A 14,289-nucleotide genomic window follows, 5' to 3' on the forward strand; every position below is an offset into this window, starting at 1 on the left:
TTGTTTCGTCAGTTGAATAGATACCTCACTGATTTGTTTGGTCAGAGAATAGATACCTCATTGATTTGTTTGGTCAGTTGAATAGATACCTCATTGATTTGTTTGGTCAGTGAATAGATACCTCATTGATTTGTTTGGTCAGTTGAATAGATACCTCATTGATTTGTTTGGTTAGTTGAATAGATACCTCATTGATTTGTTTGGTCAGTTGAATAGATACCTCATTGATTTGTTTGGTCAGTGATTAGATACCTCATTGATTTGTTTGGTTAGTTGAATAGATACCTCATTGATTTGTTTGGTCAGTGATTAGATACCTCATTGATTTGTTTGGTCAGTTGAATAGATACCTCATTGATTCGTTTGGTTAGTTGAATAGATACCTCATTGATTTGTTTGGTCAGTGAATAGATACCTCATTGATTTGTTTGGTTAGTTGAATAGATACCTCATTGATTTGTATGGTCAGTTGATTAGATACCTCATTGATGTGTTTGGTCAGTGATTAGATACCTCACTGATTTGTTTGGTCAGAGAATAGATACCTCATTGATTTGGCTGGTTAGTTGAATAGATGCCTCATTGATTTGTTTGGTTAGTTGAATAGATACCTCATTGATTTGTATGGTCAGTTGAATTGATACCTCATTGATGTGTTTGGTTAGTTGAATAGATACCTAATTGATTTGGTTGGTTAGTTGAATAAATACCTCATTGATTTGTTTGGTCAGTGAATAGATGCCACATTGATTTGTTTGGTTAGTTGAATAGATACCTCATTGATTTGTTTCGTCAGTTGAATAGATACCTCATTGATTTGTTTGGTCAGTGAACAGATACCTCATTGATCTGGCTGGTTAGTTGAATAGATACCTCATTGATTTTTTGGTCAGTGAATAGATACCTCATTGATTTGTTTGGTCAGTTGAATAGATACCTCATTCATTTGTTTCGTCAGTTGAATAGATACCTCATTCATTTGTTTGGTCAGTGAATAGATACCTCATTGATTTGTTTCGTCAGTGAATAGATACCTCATTGATTTGTTTCGTCAGTTGAATAGATACCTCATTGATTTGTTTGGTCAGTGAATAGATACCTCATTGATTAGTTTGGTCAGTGAATAGATACCTCATTGATTAGTTTGGTCAGTGAATAGATACCTCATTAATTAGTTTGGTCAGTGTCAGTGGACGAGTCGTTTCACTGTTGTGTTTGCTTAGTTGAATAGTTATATCATTGCTTTTAGTTTGAAAGTTAAATCATTGCATTGTTTCTGAGTTACCTGAATGCTTATTTCACTGTTTACTTTGTGAAAGTAAAATAGTTAATTCATTGCTTTGGGTAAATTGAATAGTTATTTCACTCCATTGTGGATTTTGATGAAATAGTTATTTCATTTCTTTGTTTGGGGAGTTAAATGGTGATTTTGTTGCTTTGTTCGGTTGTATGAAATAGTTAATTCATTGCTTTGTTTGGGGAGTTAAATGGTGATTTTGTTGCTTTGTTCTGTTGTATGAAATAGTTAATTCATTGCTTTGTTTGGGGAGTTAACTGGTGATTTTGTTGCTTTGTTCGGTTGTATGAAATAGTTAATTCACTGCTTTTCTTCAGTTAGTTGACTGGTTGCTTCACTGCTCTTGTTCGGCAGTGGAATATTTACCTCAATGCATTGTCTGGTTTAGTTAGATAGCTAGTTAATTGCTTTTGCTTGGTTAGTTGAATTGTTAATTCGTTGCTTTGTTGTTGTTTTGTTTTGTTTTTTGTTGTTGTTGTTTTGGGTGTTTGTTCTTGTTGTTTTATTTAGGGGGGAGGGGGGGGTTGTTTGTTTTTGTTTTTGTTGTTGTTTGTTTGTTTGTTTGCTGTTTGTTTTTTGATTGATTTTTTTTTTTTTTTTTTTAGTTAGTTGAATCAGTGCACACTTTGTTTAGTTGAGTAGCTGATTCAGTGCCGACCTCGGTTAGTGGAATAATTATTTCATTGCTTTTTTTTTTAATAATCTTCCCTTCTCTTCCCCCGGTTGCCCTCACCCCCACCACTTCCCACCTCCACCCTTCTTTTCTTTTTTTTCTTTTTCTTTTTTGTCAGTCAGTGTTTTCCTTCGGAACTGAAAAGAAGTGATACCGGAAAAGCACTGACTGGTCCGCTGGGACCGCCACTGAAAGTGGTGTGAGCGAGGAGCTATACAGCGATAGCCTTGATGGCTAGGTACCAGTGAGAGGCGGTCCGCGGGGCCTCCTGGTCCCCCTTTTTTTGTCAGAAGTCGCCAGGAGCTTTTCCAACCCCCTCTCCCCCCCCCTTGTCCCCCCCCCCTCCCCCGCCACTCCGAACTGGGTGGGAAGGGTGGGGTGGGGGTGGGGGAGGGTGGGTGTGTGGGGTGGAAAGTGTGAATGAATGCAAGATGGCGAGCGTTTCCAGTAGTCGCGATGGCTGGTTGGAAGTGTGAAGGCGAGAGGAGAGGAGCGAATATAATGGATGGTCACACCTCGCGCTATCTCCCGTCCCATCGATCCCCTCCCTCCCCCACACACCTCCCCGCCCTTCTTCCTCCTCCTCCTCCTCCTCCTCCTCCCGCTGTCTCCTCCTCCTCCTCCTCTTCCTCCTCCTCCCTTCACTGAGTCTTCTTCCTCTGGCCCCGTCATGACGACTCATACATCGCTGCTGTTCACAGCAGGGGGACGGGGGTGAGGTGGATGGTGGGGTGAGAGAGGGGGCAGGAGGAGGAGGAGTAAGAGAGAGAGAGACCGAGAGACAGAGAGAGAGAGAGACTGAGAGAGAGAGAGAGAGAGACCGAGAGAGAGAGAGAGAGAGAGAGAGAGAGAGAGGCTGGAAGAAATAATCGGTTGAATAATTCATGGCGGGCAACTGGACGTCTTGGCTCAAGTCACCTTCTCTCCCTCTCTCTCTCTCTCTTTCTCTGTCTCTGTCTCTCTCTCTCTCTCTCTCTCTCTCTCGTCTTCTTGTGGCCGCAGTTTGTGCTGGTCGGTGGTATAAGGCTGGGGAGGTGGGAGTCCTGGATTCCCTCGGCCTGCTCCGGGGCCAATGAAGTGTAATGATATTGAGGCGATGTGCGTAACGTGGGAAAGAAAGAATGAGTAGGGGGGGAGGGGGGAGGGGGGAGGGTTGGTAGGGGTGGGGGTGTAAGTAGTTGGGAGGGGGAGGGAAGGGTTGGAGAGGAAGAAGGGTGAAGAAGGGTACGAATGGCAGGTGGATGTGTAAGGGAGAAAAAAAACCGAGATGTTAGGGTGCTTTCTTTTTTGTGTGTGTTGTGTTGTGTCGTGTCGTGTCGTGTCGTGTGTGTGTGTGTGTTGTGTTTGGTTTGTACGTGTATGTATGTATGTATGTATGTATGTATATATATATATATATATATATATATATATATATATATTATATGGGAGAGGGGTGGGTAAGCGCATCGGTGGTGGTGATGGTGGATGAGGAAGTGGCTGTAGAGTCACCTTCCCCTCCCCCTTCCAATCCGTCACCCCTTCTCCACATCCCACACGTCCGCCGACCCCACCCACCCCACCCCCCTTTTCTCTTACCCTTGTCAGGTCATCGCCAAGCGGTCACGTGCTCTTCCAACATCGCACGCGCTCTTCTTCACCCACCCAACCACCCCCACATCCCCTCAACACCCCCGCCACCCCCCACCCCCTTAAAAAAAAAAAAAACCTCCTCATACCCTGCCACACGATCCCCCTCCCACTCTTCCTCCTCCTGCCCTTCTTCCCCTGTGTATGTGTGGGTGGGTGGGGGGTGGGAGAAGTGGCGGCGCGGGGGGGGAGGGAGGGGGGGGGGGTGGCGGGATAGGAGGAAGGAAGGAGGAAGGAGAAAGGAGGAAGAAGGAGAAGAGCCGGGGAGGATAATTAAAAAGTGGGAGAGCGTCGGGCCAAAGTGTGTGGCGGGCCTCACTCTCAATGTTTGGGCAGGCCGCCGGGGAAATCTTTCCCCTCACTGCCTGTGGGGAGCACCCCCCCCCCCCCCCCCCCCCCCATCAACCTCACCCCCCCATGTCCCCCTCCACACACACACACACACACACACACACACACTCCTCTCGCTCTCCCTCCGAGCGATCAATGATAACTCGATTTGGGCGACAAGCAAAATGATTAAACTTACATCGCCGCCCGGGGTGTCACTTGCCGCCACCTGCTTCCTGCAAGAGGGGGATGGGGGTGGGGGGGGGGTTGGAAGGGGGTGAGGAGGGGTATGGGGCCGTGCTGTGCTGTGCTGTGCTGTGCTGTGCTGTGCTGTGCTGCCCGCCCGCCCGCCCGTTGCTGGCTGGTGGTGCTGCCCGTGCCTGTGCCTGTGCTGTAGCTGTAGCTGTGACCGTAGCTGTGAGCTGTAGGAGCTGTGGCTGCCCCTTCACTCCAGCCACAGCCTCTCTCTCTCTCTCCCTCTCTCTCTCTCTTTCCCCTGTCCTCCCCCCCCCCCCCCCCCCCTTTTACCACGGTCCTCTCCCTTTCCTTTGCCCTCCCCCCCCAACACACACACCCCTTCCCTCTCTCCCACTCCCTTCCCCCCTCCCTCCCGTCCTCTTCCCTTCAAGCTCTCTGTTCCTCTGGGGAACCCCAGGCAAAGCGAACAACGATTAATGGATTATTGCCACGCGCAGTTACAACTGGAACCGCCCAGGACCAACCCCTCCGCACCCCCCCCCCCCCCCCCCCCCCCCCCCCCCCGCACCCCGACCCCCTCCGCCACCATCTCCCCCCCCCCCCCCCTCCCTCCTCCACACACACACACACACACACACACACACTTCGCCTCGCTCCATCCCCAGCCCGATTCCCGATTCCCGTCCCAAGTCTCCTGCTAAAGCTAGAGCTTCTTCCCCCCCCCCCTCCCGACCCCAATCCTTCCTTTCCCCCCCCCCTGCCCCCACCACCCACATCCCACCCACCACCACCACCACCAGATCCCCGCCATCTTTGCTTTGACAACCCCTCCCTTACGGTTTTCTGGGGGATTTCTTTTTTCTCCTTTTCTTTTTTTTTTCTTTCTTTTTTTTTTTTTTTTAAACTTCCCTGCGCCCCTGGTTGCTGCGCGGAAATGCTGTCATTTTTGTGGTCCAGCTCCTCCTCCTTGGTGTGTGTGTGTGTGTGTGTGTGTGTGTGTGTAAGTGTGCGCGTGCGTGTACGCGCGTTCTTCTCTCTCTCTCTCTCTCTCTCTCTCACACACACACACACACACACACACACACACACACACACACACACAAACACACATAGATGGAAAGAAAATCTACCTCTTCCCTCAGGCACCCTCTTTGTCGTCTTGATCAAATGTTTGCTGTGGTTCCCAAGTGAGGCTTCTTCTTAGACAAGTTCTACTTCTTTTCGCCAGTTTCAAGAAGAAACGTTCAGAAATTGAAAAAAAAAAAAAGGGGGGGGGGTAGGAGAGAGGGGGGGAGGAGGATGGCGGGTGTGGGTGTGTGGAGGGAGGGGGTTTACAATAACTGGCAATAGATTCCAAGCCGCCAACGTAGCTGTCAAGTCAGTCTGCGTCTATGCAAATAATGCCTCCCCACCCCCACCCCCTAACCTCCACTACGCCTTACCCCGTCCGCCCTCACCCTTACCTTCGCCTCTCGGGGGTCGTTGGAGAGTGGAGTGTTGGTTGCGGGGGGGGGGGGAGGGGGGACGGGGAGGAGGGTCAGGAGCGGGGGGGGGGGGGGGAGTGTTCTGGAAGGGTCTGCTGAAGGTGTGCGTTTGGTTCCACAGATCTGCCTAACTTCCAGCACACAGCGACGGCTGAAGAATGCACCATTATCACTTCCACTGTCCGCCCAGACTGCACGTGAAAAACGTCTGACTGACGTGGAAGCCGCGCGAAGCGGTTTTAAATTTGCATGGCCGATGTTGAATTTTAGCGCAGTAGACTTCAGCTGATTTCGTAAAGTCCTTTTCTTTTTTTTTCTTTTCTTCCCCCCCCCCCCTCTCTCTGTCTCTCTCTCTCTCTCTCTCTCTCTCTCTCTCTTTCTCTCTCTCTTTGTTGTTGTTGCCGTTTGCTTCGTTTTATTTTGTTTCTTTATACACACACACACACACACATACACACGCATATATATATATATATATATATATATATATATATATCATGAATATTCGTCAGTGTTGTGTTCGGTTTATTTTGAAAAGTCTGTTTAAGTTGCTGTATGTCACTTGTCTCACGTCGAGGACTTTTTTTTTTTTCTTTTTTTTTTTTTTTTAGCTCCTGATGTCGAATCCTATTTGTCGTGTTCTTGAAAACACAAAGGGGACATGTCTTTCTTGAATAAGATTACTATATAAATCAATGTTTTGCATGTAACGATGCGAAATACCGCTTAATTATTGGAAAAGAATATTCAATGTTCATATGTCAGGTTTTTAGCAAGAAAAAAAAGAAGGGAGAGGGGGGGGGGAAGAAAGAGGAGGAGGATGATAAGGAAGCAGAAAAAAGAAGAAAGAGAAGGATGAAAGAGGAGGAGGAGAAGAAGAAGAAGGAGGAGGAGAGAAGAAGAAGAAGAAGGTTGTGACAATCATGATCATGACCATATCATCAAAAACCAAGGAGTGAGGGCAATATGATGTTTTTTACCCATGTATGTTGAATCATTTAAATGCTTCCACAGGTCTGCTTCATTTCCTGCAGCAACAACTGACGCCGAAGAATGCACCATTAACACTTGCACTCCCCGCCCACACTTCACGTGAAGAACGTCTCTAACCGACGTGTAAGCCACGCGAAGTTGTTTTAAATTTGCATGACGGAGTTAATTTTAGCGCAGTAGAACAGCTTTTTTGTTTGCTTGTTTTGTTTTGTTGTTGTTGTTTTTTTGTTTTGTTTGATTGGTGGGGTTTTTTTTGGTTTGTTTGTTTTTTTTGTTGTTGTTGGGGGAGGAGGGATTTTGTTTGTGTTTGTCTGTTTCATTCTGTGTTGTGTTCAATTTATTTTGAAAAGCCTGTCATGGTTGCTGTCATGTGTCTCATGGTGAGGACTTTGACTTAAAAAATAAAAACAAAAAAGATTTCCTGATGTCCAGCCTTGTTTGTGTGTTCTTCAGAACATAGACAGAACATGTCTTTCTTGAATAAAAGTGTTGTATATAAATTAATGTTCTGATATATGACGATGCGACATGTCAGGGGTAAATGATATTCAATTGTGCATTCGTCAGGTTTGAAGCAAGAAGAGGAAGAAGAAGAAGAAGAACCGTGACGATTCTGACTGGCTACGATCATCATGAACAGAGGTTAGAGGACATATGACGTTTCTGCCCAAGTGTCGAACCACTTAAGTGCTTGTAAACAGCCCTTTTAGAAATCGGGAATTCCCACGACAGAAGCATTCAAGATTAAAAACAAACACAGGCTGAATGATAAGTACAAAACCAGTTGGAAACAAAGTTTTGTTCTTGAACCACCTTGAATCACCCTGATAATGTAATCAAATGAGAAAAAAAAACATTTGTTTTCGTCAAGAAATCGAGAATTGTTTCAGCCACAACATCATGATTAAGATGTGTCTTGAGACAGCTACATAACGTTACTGGCTGATGTCATGTAAATCCCATAATGAACCCAAAACAAGGTAGTTTACACTTATGCGCTTTGTGGATATGGATCAGAGGCTTGGGTGCTTTACAGGAAGCAGATTCCGTTTGCTGAAGCACTTTCACCAGCGATGCAAACGCTCCACCATGGGAATCACAACCCCCTCAACACACACACACACACACACACACGCGCGCGCGCGCGCGCGCGCGTTCGCTTCCATATCAACCTCCTCCGAATCTCACTACCCAAGGGGGGCTTGGTTATCTCAATCGGCTGAACGCCGATCGCTGTCCGGATGTCGTCAGTTCAAAGCAGATATACCCAACGTTTAAATAAACTTTGTTTTAGCTGCCTATCTTCATGGCGTTGTCGTTCTGGTGGTGTTAGTGTAGTGTTAGAAAGGTCCTATCCTCCTATTCCTCTTACACTACCATCACCACCACCACCTCCTCTTCCTCCTTTTCTTTTTTCTCCACCTTTTCTGGGATGGTCATCTTTGTCGGTCTCTTCACCGGACGTGGGTGCTGACGTTAACCCAAATGTGATGGAGTCTCCCGTCGGACCGACGAACGAGTAGGCAGGCAGGCTTATCTGTCGGTGTGTGTCCTCATATGGGAGAAGAGGCCGATTCTGGATGCGCAGCACTTCCCACAGGTGTTGCAAGGGAAAACGTCTCCAGAAGTTGAGCCCTGCTTCCTTCGCTCACGCTTCTCCTTAATGGCCAGCGCTCTCTTGTTTTCAAACGTCTTTATGCCACTAGAGCACCGCATCCTCCAGCGAGAGCGGCCAAGGGCATCAGTTTCCCAGGAAGCTATGTCTATGTTACAGGCTTTGAGGTTTGTCTTCAAGGTGTCCTTGAAGTGCTTGCAGGGTCTTCCATGCCTGACCAGCACAGGTGACTTTTTTTTTTAGTGAAGAGGATGTAACGAACAAACTAACTCTCTCCGCCCTCTCCATCCATTTTTATCTTGCTTTCAGCAGCTCTCGCTAACCATTCAACAGAAATGGTTTTGTTGCCTGTTGCGAACAATCTCCTTTCTGTGCTTTGATCAGAACAAAGTCTCAGCTCTTCTCCATTGAGATCTTTCCTCTGCATTTGTCACCATACATCATCAGCTGCTAATGGTGTGTCTCGAACTGTCTTTTGGCATTATAAAGGCAGCTCTATATCTCTCTATTGAATCAAATCTTACTTGTCTGATACACAGCAGTGTTTTTGTTGTTGTTGTTGGTGGTGGTGGTGATGTTGGTGTGTGTGTGTGTGTGTGTGTGTGTGTGTGTGGTGTGTGTGTGTGTGTTCTTTTTTGTTCTTTTTTTCTTTTTTTTTTGCTCGCCCAAAACAATTAGTCTAGCACAACTGCCTTTGAAGTGTGGGGTTCTGAGACCCATTGTCTTTGTTTTGGACATCATTCAGTAAACATTCTTTTATTACCATCATTCTGTTTGTCGTAGATGGCCTATTGGCCTATTGTTTTGTGACAGCAATCGACTATTTAATTTCCTATCACCTGAAAACATTCAAAACATGATTTCCTTTTTGTAGGATGGCTTTCCCGATGTTAGGGACTGGGATGTCAGAACACAAATCTACGAAAGGAAAAAAAAAAACAACACGAAGCAGGTTTCTTGTCATTGTCACTGTCACTGGTCCTGTAACTTGGCTTGGTCACGAGGGTGGCTCTACCGCTGAACACATCACCATCATTCTCCATTTCTGAAGGTCGTGGGATGGGGCCTGAGTTAAGGAACAGCTCCTCTCTGTCCACTCTGTGCTGTTGTTGTCTGCCCCACTTCTTTCGTTGTCTGCCTCGTCTCCTTTTCCCCTGCACTGTTCCCTGCAGGATGGTCTTGGAGATCCTGTCGGATCTTGTCATGTGGCCATACCATCTCATTTTCCTTTTTTCTTTTTTTCACTATGATCAGAAGGTCCTCATACTAACCAACCAGCTATCTGATAGGTTTCCTGACTTTCAATTGTTAACTCTCTCCATACGAACGGCGAAAGATTCGACAATTACAGCGTTTCATCGCAATTAACATCATCAAAATATTGCAAGCAGAAGGCTCCTACACTGAAGAGGTGAATGTTGACAAAGAATACCGCAATTCTTACGACGGAAGCAAAAGGTTGGGTCTTTCAGACACCCACTGGAATCCGGTGGGGGGGGGGGGGGAGGTCTGTAGAGGAGAGGACTGGCCGTCCTGAGTGAGTTAATGTGGTCCTTTGGGGAGATGCTAAAGAGTCTCCTGAAGCATCTCGTTTCCACTGCTTGCATCCTTCCCTGAAGCTCTGCTGTCAGCGCCCGGGACTCGAATGCATTCAAGAAAGTAGATAGGACCTGTGCGTGCAGGAGGTTCAGCTTTGTTCTGAGACACGTTCTTGTCTCTATATAAGGGCTTCAGTCTTGCCAGTGCTGTTGCAGTCTGTACAGCTCTTGCCAATGCTTCGAGCTTGGACCCTTTTTCATTGATGATAACGCCAAGATATTTAACTTGCTTCAGTGTTTCTCTCGCATCTCTCTTCCTGTGTGCTCAGTCTTCCATTGTTAGTTTATCTCGGTTCAGCGAAAGTTTGTTCGTTTGTTTGTGGTTTTCAGAGAATGTGAGAAACCTTGAATTCTCTCTGGACTCTAACCTCTCTATGAACAAAACACACTGGCAAGGGGAACGTATGAATGGTTGAGTATGAAACAGTTCTTGACGTGAATTCAAGCCAAAACGTTCTGAATCTATATCTGGCGCGGGGATTTATCTATGCCGCTCGTTCGTTACCACCAAAAATATCTATATTTCTCTGTGTTAAAGAAAAAGGCAGACAGACGGGTAGACAGACACACAGAGTGACAGGGACAGAGAGACAGACGGGCAAAGGGACAGACGGAGAGAGAGTGTGGAGAGAGGAGGAGGAGGAGGAGGAGAAAAAGAAGGAGGTGGAGGAGGAGAAGGAGGAGGAGGAGGAGAAGTCAACCACAAAATAAAAAAAAAGAGACAACGCACAAAGAACTATAACAGTAAGTGGCTGACGAAGACGACAGGCACGGACTCTACTAATCCGACACTGAAGTGACACCCCCATTTGACAGTGACAACCCTCAGCCCCTCACAGTACCTAAAGTCTGCGCAGAAAACTTTCTCTCAGACTTTTTTGTTTTGTTTTCCACCACGACCACCACCACCACCACCCCTCACCTCCACCCCAGCCCCTTCTCATCCTCACAGACAGGTCCAAATTCGCTTTGTCCATCAGATGGTGTGAAAACGTTTTATTTCACCTCTGCAAACCCTGTGGTTTCCCCGGCTGTGTGTGTCGCCCACACGTCGGCTCAAAGAAAGCGGGGGTGATTATGAGTGGAAGCTACCAGTGCAAAGTCTTGCTCAGTGTCTGTGTCTGCCTGTCACATCATCAATTTCGGTTGTACTTGCAAGAGGTCTATAGTTGTACGTTCCTAAACAAACGGGAGGGGAGAGTTGGGGTAGGGGGCCGTAGCCAAGTAAGTCCGCGTGCGTGTACGGGTATACATACGCACGCACGCACGCACGCACACATACACAGTGAGTAAGTGAGTGTCTGTGTGTCTGTGGGCATGCATGGATGTCAACACACGGACACTGCAAAGGGTCTGAGGATCGAAGTGTGTGTGTGTGTGTGTGTGTGTGTGTGTGTGTGTGTGTGTGTTCGTTCTTCAGTTTAGCGTCTTTTCACATCAGTAATATTAGACGATTACAAAAAAAAAGAAAGAGAGAAAAAAAGGGGGGGTGAGGGGCAGAGGGAAGAGGAAACCAGAAAAGGTGGAAAACTACCAAAAAATGCATACCTAACATGCAATTACATTTAACAGTAATAATTCAATAATGATAACAATAATTAGAAACCATTAGCGCAATTATGAAGTACATTAAAGGAATGTAGAAACTGGGCTTTGAACTAATGCCTGTGAAAGTTCGACCATAAGAACCTCGTCAGAAATAACTTTCTAAAAATCATCTGCAGAATAGTTATTCTCTTTGAAATACTTGGACAAGAAAGTACGTAACTGCTGACAGTGAAACAAACAATGACGCAAGCTGAACTGTTTACCACAGCTGCATGTAGCATTTTTACTATACTTTGTCTTCAGCGCGTCAAGTTTTATACGGAAGAAAGTAGAGGTTATTAATCTTGTATAGTAAGCTGATGGATTCGATATCTTTTCTTTGATAATATTCTCTGGGAATAATGTCCCTTTATGTTTCAAAAACTTTTCCTTGTATCGGTTATGAAATCGACCCCATGCTGATTTTTCTAAGTGTATGCCTCTTTTACGGAAAGACGGACATGTATTTGTGTCGATTTTTCTGAATCTTGTGCTCCTCTTTTAGCTGCTTTATCAGCAGCTTCATTGCCATGAATGCCCACATGAGAAGGCACCCAACAAAAACTGACTACAGTCCCTTTTAATCCTCAAACAATGTACCGAATGATTAGCCTCAAAAACTAAATCAGATCTTGTTTCAAGGCTAAATAATTCTAGAGCATAAAGTACTGATTTGGAATCAACAAAGAATGCTATTTTCGAGAAAAATATTTGATGGCTCACTAAGTAGTTCAGAGCTTGTATAATAGCAATTAGCTCAGCCGTGAATATAGAAAGATATTTTCCAATAAAGTAAGATTTTTCAACTTTAAAAGCAGGAATATAGAAAGCCGCACCAGTGTGTGTGTGTGTGTGTGTGTGTGTGTGTGTGTGTGTCACAGTCCATGAACATTATCTCTCTCCCTCCCTCTCCCTCACTCCCTGCCTCCATCGCTCCTTTCTTTTGATAAAGGTAGTAGTTAACTTGTCGACCAGCTAGACTGGCATTGGAAATTTTCCTTCTTTCCTTTCTTTCTTAATGTTTTTTTTTTCTGCCTGTCTCTCTGTCTGTCTCTTCTGGTTTTCCTGTTTCATCTGTCATGTTATCATTAGCTTACTGCTGTTGAGTAAAATAAGCTCCGTTCTGAACCTCTACAGACATAAAACTCAGGCCGTAGTTTTTTACATCCTTCAGGATTGATAAGTCAAAGTTCGGTGACCTGTAGCCCCGCCCTCTCCCCTCCTCATCCCCCTTTTCTCTCCCACCTCCCCATCCATGTCCTACCACCATCCCTACGCCCCCCCCCCCCCGGCCCCCTCCGCACTCCCCCCTCGACCCCCCCGTTTCCCCCACCCCTCTCTCTCTTTCATCTCTCTGTCTCCCTCGTAATCGCTCAATGCATACGCTACGGGCATACGATAGCCTTGCACATCACTTTCGAAATGAGTTCTGGTCAGACTCTGGGTGTACAATTCACAAATAACTCATTCGCAAGCATATATACACAACCCTACCCTAGCCCCTCCCCCTCCCCCCACCCCCAACCCTCCCACTCTCACTCCCACCCCCACCTTCCGCCCTGTGCTCTGTCAGTCACCCACTCACCCAAACACACACGCACCCGCTTGCTATGGAATGATGAAAAACGTTATAGATAGACACACACGCGCTCCAACACACAGGATCGGATTATCAAAACAATAAGGCGATACAAAGTATCACAAAATGTCCCCTTTTACACCTCGTGCTTGGCTCAAAAGGACGTACGGCACCGAGATGTACTTACTGTACCGTTTAGTGCGTGTGGATAGCCCCCAAAGAACATTAAACACAGATAGCGTTACCTTTTATTTCATTCTAACATATATGTACAGTTATCATGCCTACTAACAGTGAAACTTGAGCTTAGAAATCTGGGTCCAAAAAGGTTTGATAATGGTCCTCTTCATGTGTCTGTGTTTCTTTATGTGTCTGTAAGACGTACATAACTTTATTTTCTGTGTGTGTGTGTGTGTGTGTGTGTGTGTGTGTGTGTGTGTGTGCGGGACGCGCGCGCGCGCGTGTGTGCCTACAGGTTCACTGAGCGTGGCCAATCTTTATTATTACTTATTTCAGTCACATTTATTTCATTATATTTTCATGCATTTGCCAACAGGTTAATTTCGTTTTGATTATGTCATTTCATTTCATGTTTGCGTTCTCTACAAATTTTGTGGTAGGCTCTACAAGACCTGACCAGCACGTTGTGTTTATGCAGTGAACATCATGTATTTGCTCCTTTTTTTCTTTTTTCTTTTTCTTTTTTAAAAAACAAAACAAAACAAATAAAAGCAGTTATGGTACCAGGTGCGTGGCTCAGTATGGACGCTTCTGAAACTTCCTTGAAACTGAAACAAACCGAAACTCTCTTCAAAGCGAAACTTTTCCAGTCATAAATATTTTCATATACCCCCACCCCCTTCCTTCCTTCCTACTCCCCCTCACTTCAATCTTCCGTGCGGCAGAAGATTTGGATGAGAACGGAGGGAGAGGTATGTGGGTGGAGAGGGGGAGGAGGAGGCGGAGAATATTGGATGTTTTGGGTGGACATGGGTGGCAGGTTGGAAGCGGGGGGAGGGCGGGGGGGGGGGGGCGGGGGGGGGGGGAGAGAGAAAGTCTAGCTACTGGTAAAGAACTCTATACAATTTTTCTCTTCTCAACATGTTTACGGTAACAGTGAAACTCCTTTTCCGTTCTTTCTTTTTGGTGAGTTTATGTATGATTTCATTTATGTATTTTGGATATTTTCTTCTTGTTGTTGTTTTTCTGGTTGTTTTTGTTGTTGTTGTTGTTGTTGTTTTAAATACTGATCCGTTCAAAATAATAGACCCCAATTCCAACAGGTTATGACATTTAATAGTCCTGC

At 45.8% G+C, this 14,289-nt stretch overlaps 1 protein-coding gene across 1 annotated transcript in view; it reads right to left on the reverse strand.

The window, feature by feature from the left end:
- Window positions 1-1,652: 1,652 nt before the first annotated feature.
- Window positions 1,653-14,289, reverse strand: part of LOC143299229 (sequestosome-1-like) — a 90,987-nt gene continuing 78,350 nt past the window's right edge. Inside the window, exon 8 of the transcript XR_013057498.1 lies at window positions 1,653-1,663. The gene's annotated coding sequence lies outside the window, so the exon portion shown is untranslated. The remainder of the gene's footprint in view (window positions 1,664-14,289) is intronic.

The sequence above is a fragment of the Babylonia areolata genome, chromosome 24 (assembly GCF_041734735.1).
Source record: "Babylonia areolata isolate BAREFJ2019XMU chromosome 24, ASM4173473v1, whole genome shotgun sequence".
Lineage (NCBI taxonomy): Eukaryota > Metazoa > Mollusca > Gastropoda > Neogastropoda > Buccinidae > Babylonia > Babylonia areolata.